The sequence below is a fragment of the Cavia porcellus genome, unplaced genomic scaffold, assembly GCF_034190915.1.
Source record: "Cavia porcellus strain 051 isolate PalLab524CR breed Dunkin Hartley unplaced genomic scaffold, mCavPor4.1 scaffold_13, whole genome shotgun sequence".
Lineage (NCBI taxonomy): Eukaryota > Metazoa > Chordata > Mammalia > Rodentia > Caviidae > Cavia > Cavia porcellus.
In genome coordinates, this window is record NW_026947496.1 from 43,377,152 (window position 1) to 43,394,776 (window position 17,625).

The 17,625-nt window shown below is 32.0% G+C and overlaps 1 protein-coding gene and 1 long non-coding RNA gene across 5 annotated transcripts in view; one reads left to right on the forward strand and one right to left on the reverse strand.

The window, feature by feature from the left end:
• The window catches only part of Celf2 (CUGBP Elav-like family member 2), a 799,248-nt gene extending 793,445 nt beyond the window's left edge, over positions 1-5,803 (reverse strand). For both annotated transcript variants that reach the window (XM_063260461.1, XM_063260462.1), the window contains exon 1: positions 5,546-5,803. The gene's annotated coding sequence lies outside the window, so the exon portion shown is untranslated. The remainder of the gene's footprint in view (positions 1-5,545) is intronic.
• Positions 5,627-17,625, forward strand: part of LOC106028445 (uncharacterized) — an 82,292-nt gene continuing 70,293 nt past the window's right edge. The window contains exon 1 of one of the 3 annotated variants that reach the window (XR_010051330.1): positions 5,627-5,927. This is a non-coding gene — a long non-coding RNA (uncharacterized LOC106028445). The remainder of the gene's footprint in view (positions 5,928-17,625) is intronic. The other 2 variants (XR_010051329.1, XR_010051327.1) reach the window with 2 other exon arrangements.

Here is a 17,625-nt window from a genome sequence, read left to right on the forward strand (position 1 = left end):
TGGCAACAGACAAAGGATAGTCCTTTTCGTAATTTCTATTTATCATTTTACTAAAAGTTCAAGGTGTTTCAGATAATTAAGAAAGGGTTCAGTAAAGAGATCTTTTGATTCAGGATGATCCAGTATTTAAGAATTTACAAGAAATATGTAGCAAAATGTTTGTTAACTAACAAGTGATTTTGTAAAGTCAGCACTATAAAAGAGATTATTACATAAAAATCAAGAGTTTTTATGTAATAAACACAAGCACTTGGAAAGTGAAATGAAAAATACAATTCTACTTAAATAGCACCTCAAAACAATTTATGCTAATTGATAAATTTAACAAAAATGATGATGAAATATGTGTGTACTAAAAATAATTTGTTGCTGGAAAGAAATTAAAGGATACTCAAATAGATGAAGAAAACTAAACAACTATTTATTACTACTTAATGTATTTCACATATCATTTATGCAAATTGATCTATGTACTGAATGCAGTTTTAATAAGATTTCAACAGGGTTTTCGTTGTGGTATATATTTGCAAGGTAATTTCAAAATTTATTTGAGTAAAAGAGTGATTTAAAATAGTTAAAACAATTACTAAAAAGAAAAACAAAGTTGGAGAATTTATTCTATCTGTTGTCAAGATGCCATCTACCTAAGTTAATCAATGCAATATAAAATTGGTGGAAAAATAGATATATAAATCAATAGTATAGAGATTCTTGAAAATGAACAAGATATGTACCATTAATTTAATTATGGTAAATGGCCTAAAGAAGTCAAGTGGAGTACAGTAATGTTTTTAGTAATGATCTATCCACCATTAAATTAGTGATGACTTATCTACTTCTTATGTGGTTTATCCATACAATGAAATATTTCTTAATAAAAAATCATATATGTTAATCTCAAAGGATTATAAGTGAGAGAAGCTAGAAAAAATTGATGTTTAAAGTTAATTTTATACAAACATAAAATGAACTCAAAATATACCATATATATCTCAGAAAACACTGAGATTATAAATTTTACGTGCTATCTTAATAATTTGAATTTGTCCAAATAAAATTAAATTCTTCTTGAAAGACAGTATTTTTAAAAAGCACAGAAGGAAAAATTCTATACTGGGAGAAAATATTTTCCACGCAGATATGTGAAGAGGCTTCTATCTAGAATACAAAAGGAACCCCTATAATTTAATAATAAGGGAAGTTATAGACAACAATAAAAATTGAACAAAAATTTGAACAGACACTTCACCATAAGTCAGTGAGCTCACACACACACACACGAAACTCAACTTATTTGTTCTTGGGGAAGTGCTGATTAAAATCCTAGTGAGATATTACCATAAATTCATTAGAACGGCTAAGATGGAAAATACTGGCAATGCCAAACCAGCTGTTGCCAAGGATATCCAGTAATTGGGGCCCTCAGGCATTACTGATGGAAGCATAAAATTTTACAATTTCTTTGAAAAACTGTCATGCTTTTAAAAGCCTAGTTAAACATACATTTGCCATAAGACTCAACAATTTCAATTCTAGTTATCTTTCTGATAGGCACACCTATGCTCATAGAGACTTGTACATGAATGTTTGTACAACTTTGTTTATAGCAGTTTTTGGAGAGAAACTCATCTATCAATAGATGAGTGAATGAAAACAAATGTGGTTTATCCATACAATGACATGCTGTTGAGCAATAAAAAACCCAGCTGATGAGTGCAACCATACATTACTCTCAGAGGCCTTGTGCTAAGTGAAAGAAGCTAGACTCAAAAAGGTTCACTGTATGATTATATCCATGTAACATTTTGGAGAAGGTATTGGAGATCAAACTCAAGACCTTGTGCTTGCTAGGCAGGTGCTGTGACACTGAGATATAACCCTGGCACCCAGATAACATTTTATATACTGTAAACTGCTCTACAGAGAAAGAAAGAAACTCAGCAGTCATTTAAACACTGGGTGTGGAAGAAAGAGTTAACCTCACAGGTCAAAAGTTAAGTTCTACTTTGAACATACAGAAAAAGTCAGATTAGATGAACTAAGAGATTTTTCTCTCTTTTTCTTTTTGCCTGGGTTACATGTAAAAAGGATCCTGCTAGAGAATGGAACAGGGGGGCTGGGGATTTAGCTCAGCACCTTGCAAGCAGGCAGTTGTGAGTTCGATCCCCGGTACCGATAAAAAAAAAAAAAAAAAAAAAAAGAATGGAACAGGATTTTTTAACACACACTTACTGTTCTGTTACAATATTTCACTGTGATCCTTTGGATATTACCACGTCAAAGAAGAAAAAAGAGTACAAAATGAAGTGGTGGGTGTAACCACACATCAACTCAGCACAAATGCAGAAGTTAGGATTTGTAAGCTTATTAATTGATCATTGTTTGGCTTTTGTTTAAACCACTGGTCTGTGGTGCCAACCATAAGTGTCTCTTTTTCTTGGAAGTGGTCATTCTTCCACTGGGATGCATATTAAAAGACTGTGCTAGGAGATCATTTCCTTTTTGTAAGGATGAGGAGACAAAAGATTAAGCAACAAAACCAGTGGATGACTACGGATAAGGTTGAAACCTCCTAAAAAATATTCAGCCTTTATTTTCTTTTTTCTTTTATACTTTAAAAAATTACAAGTGTTAACTCCACTTGTATCTATAATAATGTTTTAAAACATAGAAAGTAGAAAAAAGTATATGATATGGGAAAAGAACTGAAATCACAGTGGGAGATGAAGAATATGTCCGCTCTAGGAGGTTAGGTTATTCTTGATCATAGTAATCTAACACAGTGCACTACTCATTTTTAATCAAGTTACTTTTGTTAATCTATCGATGGAAATCCCACCACCTTGTAATTCCCTTGATGACCAATATGTGGTTTTTTTACGTTTGTTCCCCATAAGCTCTGACACACTGCCTGTCTTAAAGCTGATACTCAGTAAACAATTATAGTGAATTGAGTTGATGAGAGGCCACATATTTCAGGATGGAGCGCTTAAACTTTCACCTTGTCTTTATATTTGCATTTGGGCATTATGGGTAATTTTGTGTGTGTTATCTGTGAGATAACTAACAATGTGTATTCTCTTCAATGGTATTTCTTATTTCAACATATGTTCAATTATAAGGTGATGCCATTCTCAAATTCCACAAGAGCAAAAGGCAAACACAGAACTATTGTTAAATAATTTTGCTCTGGAAATTGTAATATTATAGCATTTTAGCAAATGAAGATGAAGAAGAAGAAAAAATACATTCTGATATATATATATATATATATATATATATATATATATATACTTGGAACTATTATTGGTCTTTTAGCTAGTGAAAAAAATGGATAAGGTAAATTCAATTTCAGTGTTATTCAATATTTCATTAATGGGGGGAAAGCATCATTTTAACTGTAGCAATCTATAGAATTATGGACTGATTACTAGTTCAAATGACAGAGTCCTACAGTGAAACCCATAATTTTACATTATGTTCTGCAAGAGATAATGGCAGCTCTTCACATATAATGGTGTTGCTGGCTCAGAATCTTGTTAACACTAGTAGTCAGCAAGGTTGTGCTTAATCTCTCTTATTCTTATTTTGAGCCAGAAAGAAAAATTTTCAAAGATCTACTGGTCTTTCTTTAATTTTTACATATTATTTGGTCAATTAAAATTTTGCAAAAATAGGCACTTTGAATAAAATATTTGAGAATGGTAAAACTATAAAGAAATGAATTTCTTTTTTTCAAACTTAAGAAATACGTATGTTGTGATTTGACTTGCATTTAGCTCTTTGTAGCTATTCTAGTCACCGATTCTATGGAAAGTCGCTATGGAGTTAGTTGCTTGTTACTGGGCAACAATTTATTCCAATTATAACTGAAATGTTGCTAATAGATAGTTACTGGTGGATAAGAACAGATTTTTAAAATGAACTATTAAATCCACAGCATTTTCTCTTGTTGTAAAGAGGCAGAAATTATTCGAACAATTGACATTTTCTAATGTTCCAAGGTCTTTTTAGACATTTCAAGTGATCTGAGGGGCACTGGTGAGGACCCACGGGTGGCAAGGTTCAGAGCTGTTAAATGTAGAAATGACACAATTAGACGGAATGGCTACAGAGACCAGGAACTAAGTGTCAGCAGTGTATGGAACACCACATTCCCTGTAAGATGCAAATGGCATACAACCTTCAGACATCCATAGGAGAGTTTTTCCTTAGCAAAAGGTTTAATGGATTTTTGGTAACTGCATTTTCTTCTTGAAAGCCTTCCATTAATTTCCTATTTATCTACAAAAAGCTAAACTACGATAGTTTACAAAGAACAATGTAGAATAGTAAAATACATTTCTTGATGTGCCATATGTACATTTAAAAGCAAATTAGGAAGAAAAGAAGATAAATCCTTACTCCTAAATTTCTTGACCAAAATCAAAATTGATTCATTAAGAAGTCCACCTTTTCATGTGTCTTCCAGCTTCTGAGGCTAGAATCTGGGTAAGATCAAAGTTTCCCACACAGATGAATTCTTAAATGACATGTTTGGTATATAGTAGTAATAATTCTATTTTTTCTTTACAAAATATTAAGATTCAATCCAAAATCTGCTAGCCATAACTGCAAATTAACACAAGCAAAATTCAGATGCACAGAAAGAATAGAAATGCATTGGTGGCAGTGAATTTAACCCTGAGAACTTCATCATATAGCTATAGTCATGTATTTTGGAGTGTCTTAAGTGACCTGGCCAGTTATAAAAGTAGTAAAAAACCCAGCTGGTTCCAAAAAATTCATACCATCTCAGTCCAGGCTCCCCCTCCCCCAACAGAGTAACAGGCAAGGGCATTCTCTGCAGCAGTTTCAGGCAGAGTGTACAGATATACTTGTTGAATTTAATCGAGTTGAATTAAAATTTGTCTTTTTAAAGACTAAAGTTGGCAACTCAAGTACAAGGCACTCAAATGATGTAGGTTCTCCACAGTTGACTGTCTAATGAACTCCTGGCTAGTTACAGATGAAAGGGATTAAAATAACTTCGCCGAGCACTCACTTGAGTCTCTTTCATTATCTGGACTAAGAAAGTCTAAGATAATTACAGCGTTGCTTAGAGAAAGTTTCATCCTTGTACTTCCTGTTTGAGGAGTAAACAGCAAACCAGTTATGAACTGGAAAGGTTCTATTAAAACCATAAAACCCCCTGTAAGCAGGAACTTGGAGAAACTCAACAATTGTTTCTGACAGGACACTGTAACTCCAACCCCACACAATCAACAACTCATTGTAATAACGCGATAGTCTTAGCCATGTTGCAACTGGGCAAACAGTCAATTTGCAGAGAGAAGCATCATCAGAATAGACAGGAATGCTGCTATTAGAAGTATGACGCGAAGGTCATATACCCGGCAATTACACCTTTTCATTATATGCTAACCCCTCACGGCAGGGAAGCCACGCTTATGACTGCACAGACAGACAAAGCCTTCAGCTCTTTAAAAAAAAGAAAAGCCAAAAAAAAAAAAAAAAAAGATAAAAATTAAATTCATTTTCTTACCAGCACGTTGCAGCACCAACTCACTCACAGGAATGTTGCCTTTACAGGTTTCTCTTTTAATTATCCTGGAAGCAGGGAGACAAGGGGAAAAAAAAGGGCAAAGAAGAAGAAGCAGGGTGGTTAAATTAGCGTGCTGGAATCTTTTCAGTTTGTCGCAGAGTAGAAAAATAAAAAAGGAAAAAAAAGGCTCAGTAATTTAAATTTGCTCTCAGTTCAGGCTGCATGGCTGGGTCCCGCCCCTTCTTCCCGCTGGATTCCACTACCTGCAAGGCTGGAGCTGACAGCTACTGTGCAAACAAAAAAGGCAACAAGCAGGCTGGGACCATTCTGACTGCTGTTTAGGTCTCACTTGTCCTGACAACTAAAAATCATCAGCTGTAAGGTATTCTGCAGTTTCTATTTGAGGCTTTTACATGTAATTCCCTACCATTTGAACGGATAGTCCATAGTTCTTAATGGAGGTCTGATTGCTGTATGGGTTTTAAAATTTCATTTAAAAATCTAATTACTATTAGTAGTAATAACAGTTTTACCACTATTACAATTTGTTTAGTGCCAACCTTTGTATTCGTTACCATCTTTGTCCTCTGTTCCCAAACTCATTCTTTCCTGTTCTTTTCTTCAAAAACTGAAATTTCTTGGAATATGATGATAGAAATACTCAAATTTCTAGAGCTTTCACCACTTTTTGGTTTTTTTTGCACCTAAAATAATAAGAATAATTCAGGTGAAACAGTGTCTAAGGAGAAGTTGCCATAAAGCACCAGAAACCTCTAGGAAAGAGTAAATACTGCCACTAAAAAGTCTCAACAAAATTCAAAAAGTTTTTCTCAATATTTATGAACTAGACAAATAACTAAAGATCTCAGAGACAGACTTGGTCCACAAATTTAAGGTTTTACCTATAGCCAATTACTTTAATTTTAGCAACAATGAAACTGGTTACTTAATAAACAACATAATGCTAGTTATAAGCAGAGGAGTTATGAAGGTTCATGAAACTCATCCTTCTGTCAAAATGCAAATTGCCTGCTTGTATTTTGGTCAAACTTTTTATTGTGGCTTTTTTTTTTTTTTTTTTTTTTTTTTTTTGGTGCTGAAACTATCACAAATCTACAGGTTAAATGAGTCATCTATAGTTTGTCTCCTGAAATCAAGTTTTGCTTTCATACGAGATATAAAACTGCTTAATCCTTTCGGAGAATGCACTTTTCTTGGGTTTTCTTACTATAGCAACATAAAAGTATCATGATGAGTGTGATCGCAGGTCACATAGTTGATGACAGGGTGTTTAGTAGTGAAAGATACAATCATACTCGGTTCTTTGCCACTGGCTGAAGGCATGAAAGAAAGTTACTTTTGATCATATGATAGCGCTTAATCTACTTTTGCTTGACAATTTTCACATTTTTAAGAACAGTTCTCTTTATCTATCTCAAGTTATTTAAATGGATTTGACTATTCATGCCTTAGTTTTAGAATCCCTTACAGTCAGGCATGGGCTGTTTCGATGCATTTCACTTTCCAAAGTCAGACTTTCCAAAGAGAACTAATTCAGAGTATAAATTAAATAAACATGATTTAGTTTCTAAATTGGTAAGAATTTAGCTGAATGTCGGTTATTTGTTCTGTCATTTGAGGTCTCATCGTAAAAAACAAACCAATTAAAAATGGAAGGGGCTGAGGCAAAGAGCAAAGCTATGTATTTTCCATGTATTACAGCCTTTATCAGAATTATTTCTATTACTGCTAGCAATGAATGCCTTTGCTCAATTCCCACTAACAGCCATGGTGGAGAAAAATAAGGCAGGTCAAATACTCATGTTAACTTCCTAGGTAGTTAGGCAATCAGCTGTAATGAAACAGTGGTAGATTACACCAACGTGCTAATTATGGTACTTTGTCACAGCATAAAATGCAATAAAACCATCCAATGTCTTGGCTTGGAAAGTGTTATGCATAGATTTTTCAAAAGATTTAATTGGAGAGAGATTTTGTTTTCCTGAAGCATTCTATAATTTCAAGTGGGTTTTCTTCAATCTTTTCCTTTTCAAAGAAAAGTTCTAGAAAAAAATATATATGTGTGCGCAGAATTGAAAAATAATGATTTTAAAAATTGTTATCTTTATGATTATGAATATTTATAGTATTCTGATATCAATTATTTTGGTATAATGGTGAATAATTTAACATAATTAAGACATCTTAAGTAATACACAAATATACAAATAGCATTTGGAATGTGACTTTTAAATGAGGAAGAAAGAACATTTTATAATCACTAATGCTTACTGAGTTCAATTGCCAGAATACTAATCAAATGAAAAATTTTGACTTTGTACTTTAGAGAAGAAACATTTTTATTTCGATAAGGTCAACTAAGTTTTAGGAAATGTGTAAAGCACAGGATTCTAGGAGTCATTTAGACTGTTACAGAAGTATCTACTCGGTGCTGAGGAGATCAAGTCACATATTGTATGTCTTGTAACCATGCTAAAAAGTAATTAGTTTAACAATAAATTCCTGAGTTCTATGTAGTGATACAAATTTAAGTGGATTTCAGATCACAGATGTGTTTTAAGGAAATACAGTGGACAAATTTATAGGAGATGTATTGTTTGCTTTCTTTGCTTCTTTGCCTGGTCATGATATATGGTGACCCTGATATGTTAACAACTATAGTAATCAATGCATAATAACTTTTCACTTTAATACAATTCAGAAAAATTGTCCACTTTTGAACAATTTTTTAGCTATCATAATTAACCCCACAAACCTGAATAACTAGAAAGTACTTATCTCAATTTTGTCACAAAAATGATATACTGTTGGACTCATGGAATTTTTGAACTATGTCTATAGTTTTGAACCCATTTTTTAAAATTTATAAAAGTAAGTTTACTTGGAGTTTCTTACATTTACAAACACAGTCAAAGAAGTTATAATTTCATGAATACTCATAATCATTTCTTTGAGAAGGAGTGAATATAGAACGAGTTTACTGTAGGTATTCAGCTTATGAAGATATCAAAACAGCAGTGAAATGTGAGTTAGAATAAAGCCCACAAAGATGCGTTGAATTTCATTAGGCCATTTTCATCTTGCACCATTTTCTTAAATAAATAGGAAAACAAACCACAGATAAACTGTGCTTTTAGATTTAATTCAATTTTGAAATATAAAAGAGCTCATGTAAGAGTGGGTAAAATAGATAAACATCATATAGCCTATAAGATTTGTGCTGGTTCTATGGGATCCAAGAAGTCTCAGCCCTGTCGTTATTATCTAAACATACATGGTGCAAGGAAAGAACACTGTAAACCATGGAAAAAGGCGAATACTTAAGATAAATACAAAGGACTATTTTATAAAAAACATTGGTTATCTGATAAAATTGGCTGCTAGAATTGTGCAGAGACATAAAAAACCAAGTAAGCATTGGTTTTCAGAGACAAGAACAATATACTTGTATATAATTCATAATTCTCTCTTACCAACTCATAGTAATCAATTTCAGAATCAATATGTTTGCATATAATTTCAAAGGAGAAGATATTATGGCACACTTGTTACACCAAAAAAGTACTTTTTGGACAACTAAGTAAATATGAATATGAAACACACTACTATATAGTTAAGTAACTTAAAAATCGGACATGTATATGTATTTAATAATGCTTCAAGTGGTGTGCCATGCAATTACTGGTGGTGATCTAAACTGGTGCTATCCTGTTCTTGTTTCAGGATTTTACTTTTAAATGTTGCTCATGAATTTTCTCAAATTCAAGTCTTTTATCAAATGACTTAAAAGAAAGCATAGCCCATCCTGTCCCACAGATGCTCTGTAAAGTGCTCATTGACATAGCTTCTGTTTTCTGTTATTGTTAGTAAGGCAAAATTAAATGACTCTATTTTGGTACACCAGAAAAGAAATGTAGTGTTGCATTGTAAAACTCAGAATTTCTTGGTGAGGAAGTTCTTTTTAGGGCAGAGTTATTTTCTCCAATCCATGATTTTTCATAGTTAACAGAGGTGACATACAGTTGAAATATCATTTTCAAATTAACTTATACATTTAATGCTAACTTATCCATGGCTTTGCTTTTAATAGTTTCAGTAGTCCATAGTCATTAGTGGTCTGAAAATACTAAATATAAAATTCCAGAAATCAAATTTTCATAAGTATTAAGTAATTTTTATTAATCCATTATATTTATTCTATTTCACAATCTTTGCTTCTATTTCACAATCAGTTATCATTAATATTATTCTTATTGTATCTAATTTATAAGCTAAACTTTACAATAAGCATTAATACATAAGGAAAAATCAAATTACATCTAGGGCTTAGTACTCTGTGGCTTCAGGGATCTACTAGGGTTCTTAAAACATATCCCATGGATAATGAATGATTGCTCTAACTCCTTTCCTTTAGGGAAATAATCAAAGGGGAAGAATAGATTTGAATTATAAAAATAGTTTTTAATTTTTGTGAAATAATTTGTTACTTTCATTTAAGTCTACTTCAAGCATAGACATTTCGGGTGTGGTTTTCTTGGACGTCCAGTTAACCTTATCATCCAGTTAGTGCCTTATGCAAAAGGCTGTATAAGATATAGAATGCTAATGAGTTGATTATTCACGTAAGCAAAATTTGAATAATTCATAGTTATATTTTATTGTCCTCTTTCTATTCATTACAGGATGACATTAATTTTCCAGCATTTCCATTTTTATCAAATAGTTTTCAAGACATATCATTGTGGAAAAAAACACAAAAACAGTGAACCTAAACAAAAGACTATTCTCAAGTTCATTATTTTGAAAATAAAATGGTTTATAGTTTTGGTAGAAGGGTTAGCCAATGTGTTGTCACAGAGATTTAGAAATCAGTCAGATGCAGACATGATACACTTAGGTGAATATGCCAACACTAAGCAAAGGCTCCATGAGAGTCACATGCAACTTTCTAAGAAGTTTGTGGTTTGTGCTAGAAGCAATAAAAACCCACTGAAGTATTTGAAGCAGTTATATTGCACAATTATTTACATGCTATTGGAAAACATACCTGCCAGCAGCATTTAAAATAGATTAAAATGGCAAATGTTACTTCAGTAATACATTACCCTGAAAATATTTTTATTGTGCTTGGTTGAAAGGGAATTAGGTAGTTTACCGGAAGACATAATTTGACAATAAAAGGTATAATTTAATATTTTAGAGAAGAGGCAAAAAAAAAAAAAATAAGGATACAGTACAAAAAGAACATCATGAATCAAATTAAATGCCCCAAATGATTCTGTAAGTTGTATATATTGGGTGTAAGAAAGCTAGATTTGGTTTTCAGCTTTCACACAGTGAGAAACATAAAACATAGCCAACTGTATGTGTCATTGTGCCCATTACATAATATTATTGCAACCAACTAGTTTAGAAGTATAGCTCTTTGTCCAAAATTAGAGAACTTCACAGTTTCTTGCAGAGAGCTCCCAGCATGGTATATTAAACAATTCTCTTAATAAAAATATTTGCATTTTAGATGCAATGGGTGTGATGATTAATTTTGATAGTCAACTTGATTGGTTTTAGAATTGTTTAGAAGATTAGAAAAGCATACTTAGTTTATCCAGATGGATCATGCGGTATGGCCTTGAGAAATATATCTAGTCCCTGGCCCATTCCGCTCAGGCTGTTCCACTGTTCTCTGTTTCTTAACTGCCATAGAGGTAAACACCTTTTCTCTCACATGCTCTTCCACTGTGTTGTTTCTGATTTACAGTTACCCAGTGATAACTGAAGCCTATGAATCCGGGTAACAAAATAAACCTTTTCTACTTTAACTTCTGCACATCAAGCATTTGGTCACAGTGCAAAAAGCCAAATGTGGGTGATAAATGAGCCCAGAGACTCATATCAAAGTTGAGGTGAATAGAATTTTAGCTTAGAAAAGGTAATCAGATATTTCATCTCAGTGCTAAAATCAAATAAAAAGTGTAGTAAGCAATTAACTAATTGATTAAACAATATGAGGCCTGTTTTGTTCAAGACACTCTTCTATTCACTGGTGGCACAGCTGAGAACAAGACTCAGTGCTGACTCAGACTAGTGGAGCAGAGACAATCAAGAAAGAACTGCAACAGTGAGAGATGAGAGTGTAGAAGTGGAAGACAAGCAAATGTGGAGGGTATTGCTGCTGATGTATGAGGGACCAGAGTGGGTTCCATGGTGAAGTCACATCTGTGTAGGGAAGAAGCTGAGGATGTCATGAAAGGACCAAAGAAATCAAAGTAGTTGAAACAAGAAAATTCAAAAAGAGCAAATAAGGAAACAATATTTTTCAAATGAATCAACAGTTTTATCTCTAGTGCCTAGAATAGAGGAATCCAGATTTTAAACCAATTCAGAGGTAAAAACATTGATAAAATAATTATTTCTTAATATAGAGAAAAAAGCAGTTACCTAAAATTTATGACAAATATCATATCTAACATTGAAACTCAAAAGCATTCCCACTAGAGTGAGAAAAAAAGATAAGAATGATTTAGATCATCATAATTATGGAGACACAAGGTAAAAATAATATGGATTTTGTGAAGAAACAGTGATTCAATAATTTGTTTTTTCTTTCTGATGCTAATGTAGTATCTACATAGAACATTTAAGAGATGACATGAGATTTGAATGCAATTTATAATTATTAGAAAGCCATCAAGATTACTGATATAAATAAACATAATAATTTCAAATTTTCCTATTCTTCGGCAATAAATATGAAATTTAGTGGAAAACAAAAACTTCTATATACAAAACACAGAGATACACAGAAGAGATACACAGGGTGTTCTTGGAGAAAGTTAAAAAATTCTATTGAATTATATAAGATATAAGTGTTATACAGTGTTATAGGAATCAGTTTAAATTAATTAAAAATGCAAAGTAAAATTTCAACCGCAATATGATATATTAGGGTCAAGGATGCCTGGATCCATAGTGCACTTCTTGGACAGAAACCTAAGCCTGTTCTATGAAACAGAATATATGGGAGGAGACAGGTGAAAATTTCCCACACATTGCCTAATGAGAAATATGAAAGCATACTTTACGAGGCACTGTATATCATCTCAAAAATGGATAAATGGAATAAACTCTACAATGAGGTACAATGAATATAAAAAGAGAAAATATGTTAACAAGAGACTTCAGCTTCTAGTCACGCCAGTACAATAAGGTAGAGGAGTTAAATTTTGGTATGGGTAAATTAGTTGGGTAATGTATTCGCACTTGATCATATGAAGCTCAAGATGGGCATTCCTGAAAAAATGGAAATATACGATGAATCAGTATTTATCTCTAATCTCCCTCTAGGGAGACAGTCTCTATTACTGCACAGAGGGCTAAAGCTATAAAGCCGAGAGCATCATGTTCTCACTGACAAGAGGAGGCGGAGGATTCAAGTTTACTGAAACAGCTGAGATTTTTCAGGACAGGTCACCAGAAAGGAAGAAGCAATGAAGAGTGGAAATCCTGATTATGTATCGGTTTCCTGCAGATGTTTGTTTAAAGTCTGTGTGTGTGTGTGTGTGTGTGTGTGTGTGTGTGTGTGTGTGAGTGAGAGACTGAGCATTGCTTAGCAGAGAGTAGCTGCTAATGAGATTGAGAGGGAAGCTAACCTTTCACAGTTTCAAAAAAACTGGCCAAATTAGAATGTAAAGAGCTTGCTTGTATCCTGGGCATCCAGCTGATCAATCAACAAGGTGATACCTTAGGAGTAAAAACATGTCTGAGAGTTATGTAGCCCTCAAGAAAAATCTAACCTCACCAGAATAAAGATACTAACAAAGACACATTCTGTTAAAACAAAGCTCAACACTTAAAAAAAAAAAAAAAAAAGACACTGATCAGACTGATTACTCTTGACCATTCATAATAACCAGCATTTTTGCCTATATATGAGAATATATGAAAAGAAAGCAGTAAAAGAGAAACAGCAAGATGACAGTAGATAGCACAGGTAGAAAATAAGTGGAATACCCCAAAATGTATATTAATGCATTAAATATAAATGAACCAATGCACCTATGAAAACATAGAGATCACTATACTTTAAGAAATACAAAATCTAACAAAATGTAATCTCCTAAAGTGTTACTGTAAAATGTAAAGACACATCTAGTTTTATAATAAAAGCATGGCAAATTTACACCGTGTAAACATTTAAGTACATAAAAGTCATGACGTATATAAACAATGAAATAAATTTAAATCAGACTAAGAAAATGTTAAGAAACATTATCAGAGATAGAGGGAAGATTGTTATACTTCTAAAAGAATAAAGCCAATAGGAAAATGAAAAAGTCTTAAATCCTAAGCTTATTGGCTAATAAAAGTGCCTTAAAACTATAAAGCAAAACAGATTTTTCTCTGCTTTGTGAAACAGAATGATTAAGTAAGTGAGATACTGGTAAGGATATAGATCTGAACTTGACATTACACTCTGTAAATTCAGATTGCCCTTTCTATTCCAGTACTCAGGCAATAGTCATAGATGTACCGTATTCTGGGCCATAAAGTAATTCTCTCTCTGTCTCTCTCTCTCTCTCTGTCTCTCTGTCTCTGTCTTTGTCTCTGTCTCTGTCTCTGTCTCTGTCTCTCTCTCTCTCTCTCTCTCTCTCTCTCTATGTGTATGTGTGTGTGTGTGTGTGACTGAGCATAAATTTGAAGAAGAATAAGAGAAAAAATCTGATGTAAAGAATAAATTGGCAGTATCACACATATCTTCCAGATCTTTTAAGAATATGAAAAAATAAGAGAATATTATCTATAATTTAAAGACATAAATTTGACAAAAATCAACTAATTTATTTAAAGCTCAGTTTACCAAAATTGACAAACGATATAGACAACCTGAAAAGTCTTTACATAATAAAGTAATTTGATTACAAAAATATGTCTTCCTGGCAAGAACACTCCAACTTGAACACATTGGTAAGTCCTAATAAGTGAATAAAGTCTATTTTTATACCCACTGCTTTCAAAATAGAGGACAGAACAGTTCTGTAATTAACTTTATGAAAGTGATAACTAGGCAAGAGGTAATAATGAAATCTGGCAAGGATATTAACAGAAAAGAAAGGCCCAGTCCAAAATTTCCTGTAAGCAAAGATGTATTTACTAGATTGCTCAATAATTCAACTTCTAAGAGCTTACCCAATAAAAGTGAAATCAAAAGTGAAATGTAAAAAATTACATTTAATACACTTAATTAACTGATCTAAAATAACCAGAAACTGGAAATAAGAAAGTGTTTTACAGATGGATTGATGAAAAAATTTTAGTAATTTGCTCAATTGTAGAGAATTTAGCAGTACAAGTAAGCAAATGGATGATATATTCAAGAATATAGGTGCTTATTATAGGTATTTATCTAGTGAAAGTACTAAGTATACAGTAGTATATAAAGTTTCATTCAGTTGCTGTGAAGTTCCAGTACAAGCAAAATTAATTTGTGCTGATATAGATGAGACCAGTAGTCATGGAGGAAAGGTGGTTGCCAAGGTTCAGAGAAAAATTTCTAAGAAGATGATACTGGGACTTCTTGTTACGTGGATGTATGCATTTGTCAGCACTCACTGAACTGCACGTTTAACCCAGTCTATGTTATGTTTTATAATTACGTTTGTCTCATAAATTTTGAAAAACAGTAAAATACAATACAGACTAAGGAGAATTGGAATCACTGCATGTATTTAAATACAACAAGAAGAAAATGGAATATTAATGTTAAAACAAAAATAAGAGCTCTCATCTAAATATTTAATATTTATGTAAAAATTTTTAAACTTCAATCACTAAGACTTTCATAAGACATAAGTAAAATATTAAACAAAAATTCTACGTGTGTCAGTGGATGGGGGTTTGTATTAAAGTTGTATGGGTCTTGCTTTTGAGAAACAAATACTATTTTCTAGAAAGTTATAATCTTGCTTTTTACCCTTGTTAGGTTAATTGTTCATGGAAAAATTTCAAGAGTGACCAATGAAAGAAAGAAACTAGGTATCTACATTTCAAATTAATGGGAAGAAATTGTTGAAAATAAAACAAGCAAACATTAAATAAAAGGTAGTGAAGGATACATTGATTCTGATTCCCTTCCTCCAATATTTTATTAAACACTTTATACATAACTAATTGAATAATTTCCACAACTTTATGGCTTTATCATTGCTATATTTTATAAAGAAGTAAAGTGTGAGGCATAGATATACACAATTAGGCAGATTAAGAAATGCATTCTCAGAACAAATACTGTGTTATTCCTCCAGAAGTAGAACAAAAATAAATTTTAAAAAAGATAAAATAAAAAGAACTTTAAAATATCACTAATTATTATAAATATGAAGAACTAGGGTTACTAGTAAAAAAATAGATATTCAGGGAATTTCAATAGTCATAGCTTTATGCTACCACAAGTAGTATATTAAAATAGGAAAATATTCATTCAAAAGATTAAAAAAGATAAAAATACAGACTAAATATTAGGCATTTAAAAGACATAAACTATGGAAGACAAGAGGATTAGAGATAAATAGATTTTATTCACTTAGAACTTACAACTTTGTAAATTTACACATATATCACAAAACAGGCTAAAAATTTGAAACAAAAATGAAAATTGCTATTGAGGTTGAATTATGCTAATGATGAATAAATTTTGATAAAGTCATTCAGATAGGACTTTGAATGCCAATTTCAGAGAAATGTGCAACATTGCAAAATGCTTTTAATTTTAAGAACACATAATTACTCTATGGATTTTAAATACTGTATTCTTACAAATAAAATCTTCCCTAAGTCCTGCTATTTTTCTGTGTAGTTATGATTATTATTTTAGAAATTACATAAATTGTCAAGATGTGAACATATACACATATTACTAAATTTACTTACAGAAAATAATCATTACCCATCAAAAACAGTCATCCCTTGATACCCACAAAAGATTGACATCCGATCCCTGTAGTAACAAAATCTGTAGATGCTCAAATCTTGTATATAAAATAGCACAATACTTGTGTATAAATTACACACACCCTCTGGTACACTTAATCACTTTTGGATGACTCATATAATGCAATGTAAATTTTATATAAACTGTTCTTCTATTGTGTTGTTTAGTTAATAAAGATGGGGAAAATGTCTGTTCATGTTGATTATGGATATGATTTCTTTTAGTAATATTTTCAGTTCAAGGTTGGGTGAATCTGCTAGTGGACAGCCACTAGATAATGAGAACCAATGGTACTAATATATGAACACTTTTAAAGTAGTTTCATTTTTAATGGTTCTTCTAATTTGAGCAGATAAACTGTAGTGAATGTACATTTTAGTATGATTTCTAAATTATTGAAATACACATTTTTAGAGTTAGGAATTTTCACATTTTACTCAATTTTCTATTAAGCATGGCCTTTTTGGCTTTTAAAATTTTGATATATTAAAGATATTGATCTTTATATTTTATAATTATCATTCCAATTTCCCCAAAACTTTCAGTATTATTATGGACAAATACTCTTCTCCCTTCCTTATAACTTTTCTTTTCTTTTCCTCCTTTTTCTACTTTCTTTTCTATCTTTCTCCTTCCTCCTCCTGTTCATTCTCTTCTTTGCACTTGGAAGTGAATTCATGGCTTTTGTACTGCAATGCATCTTAAATCCTTATTTTTTATTTTGAAAGAGGGTATCATTAAATTTCTCAGGCTGAGTTTGAACTTGCCTCTGCATTTCCAGGTTGGAAACACCATACCTGGCCAATTTCTTATTATTCTTATGAAGTTTAAATTGATGCACTGAAGTCTGTTTTAGACTTTGTATTTTCCTTTATCATGCTGAGAAAAATCTTTTACCCTCATGATTATGTAATGATTTCTATATATTTCTTATGCTTGCAAATTAAATGTACCTGTAAATAACTCATAATCATAAAATCATAATGAGTTAGAACAAAATAAAATAAAATTAGAACTGAGTAGAAGAAATCACAAATTGAAACTTGTTGAGTAAAGTGAGAGTTAATACAGA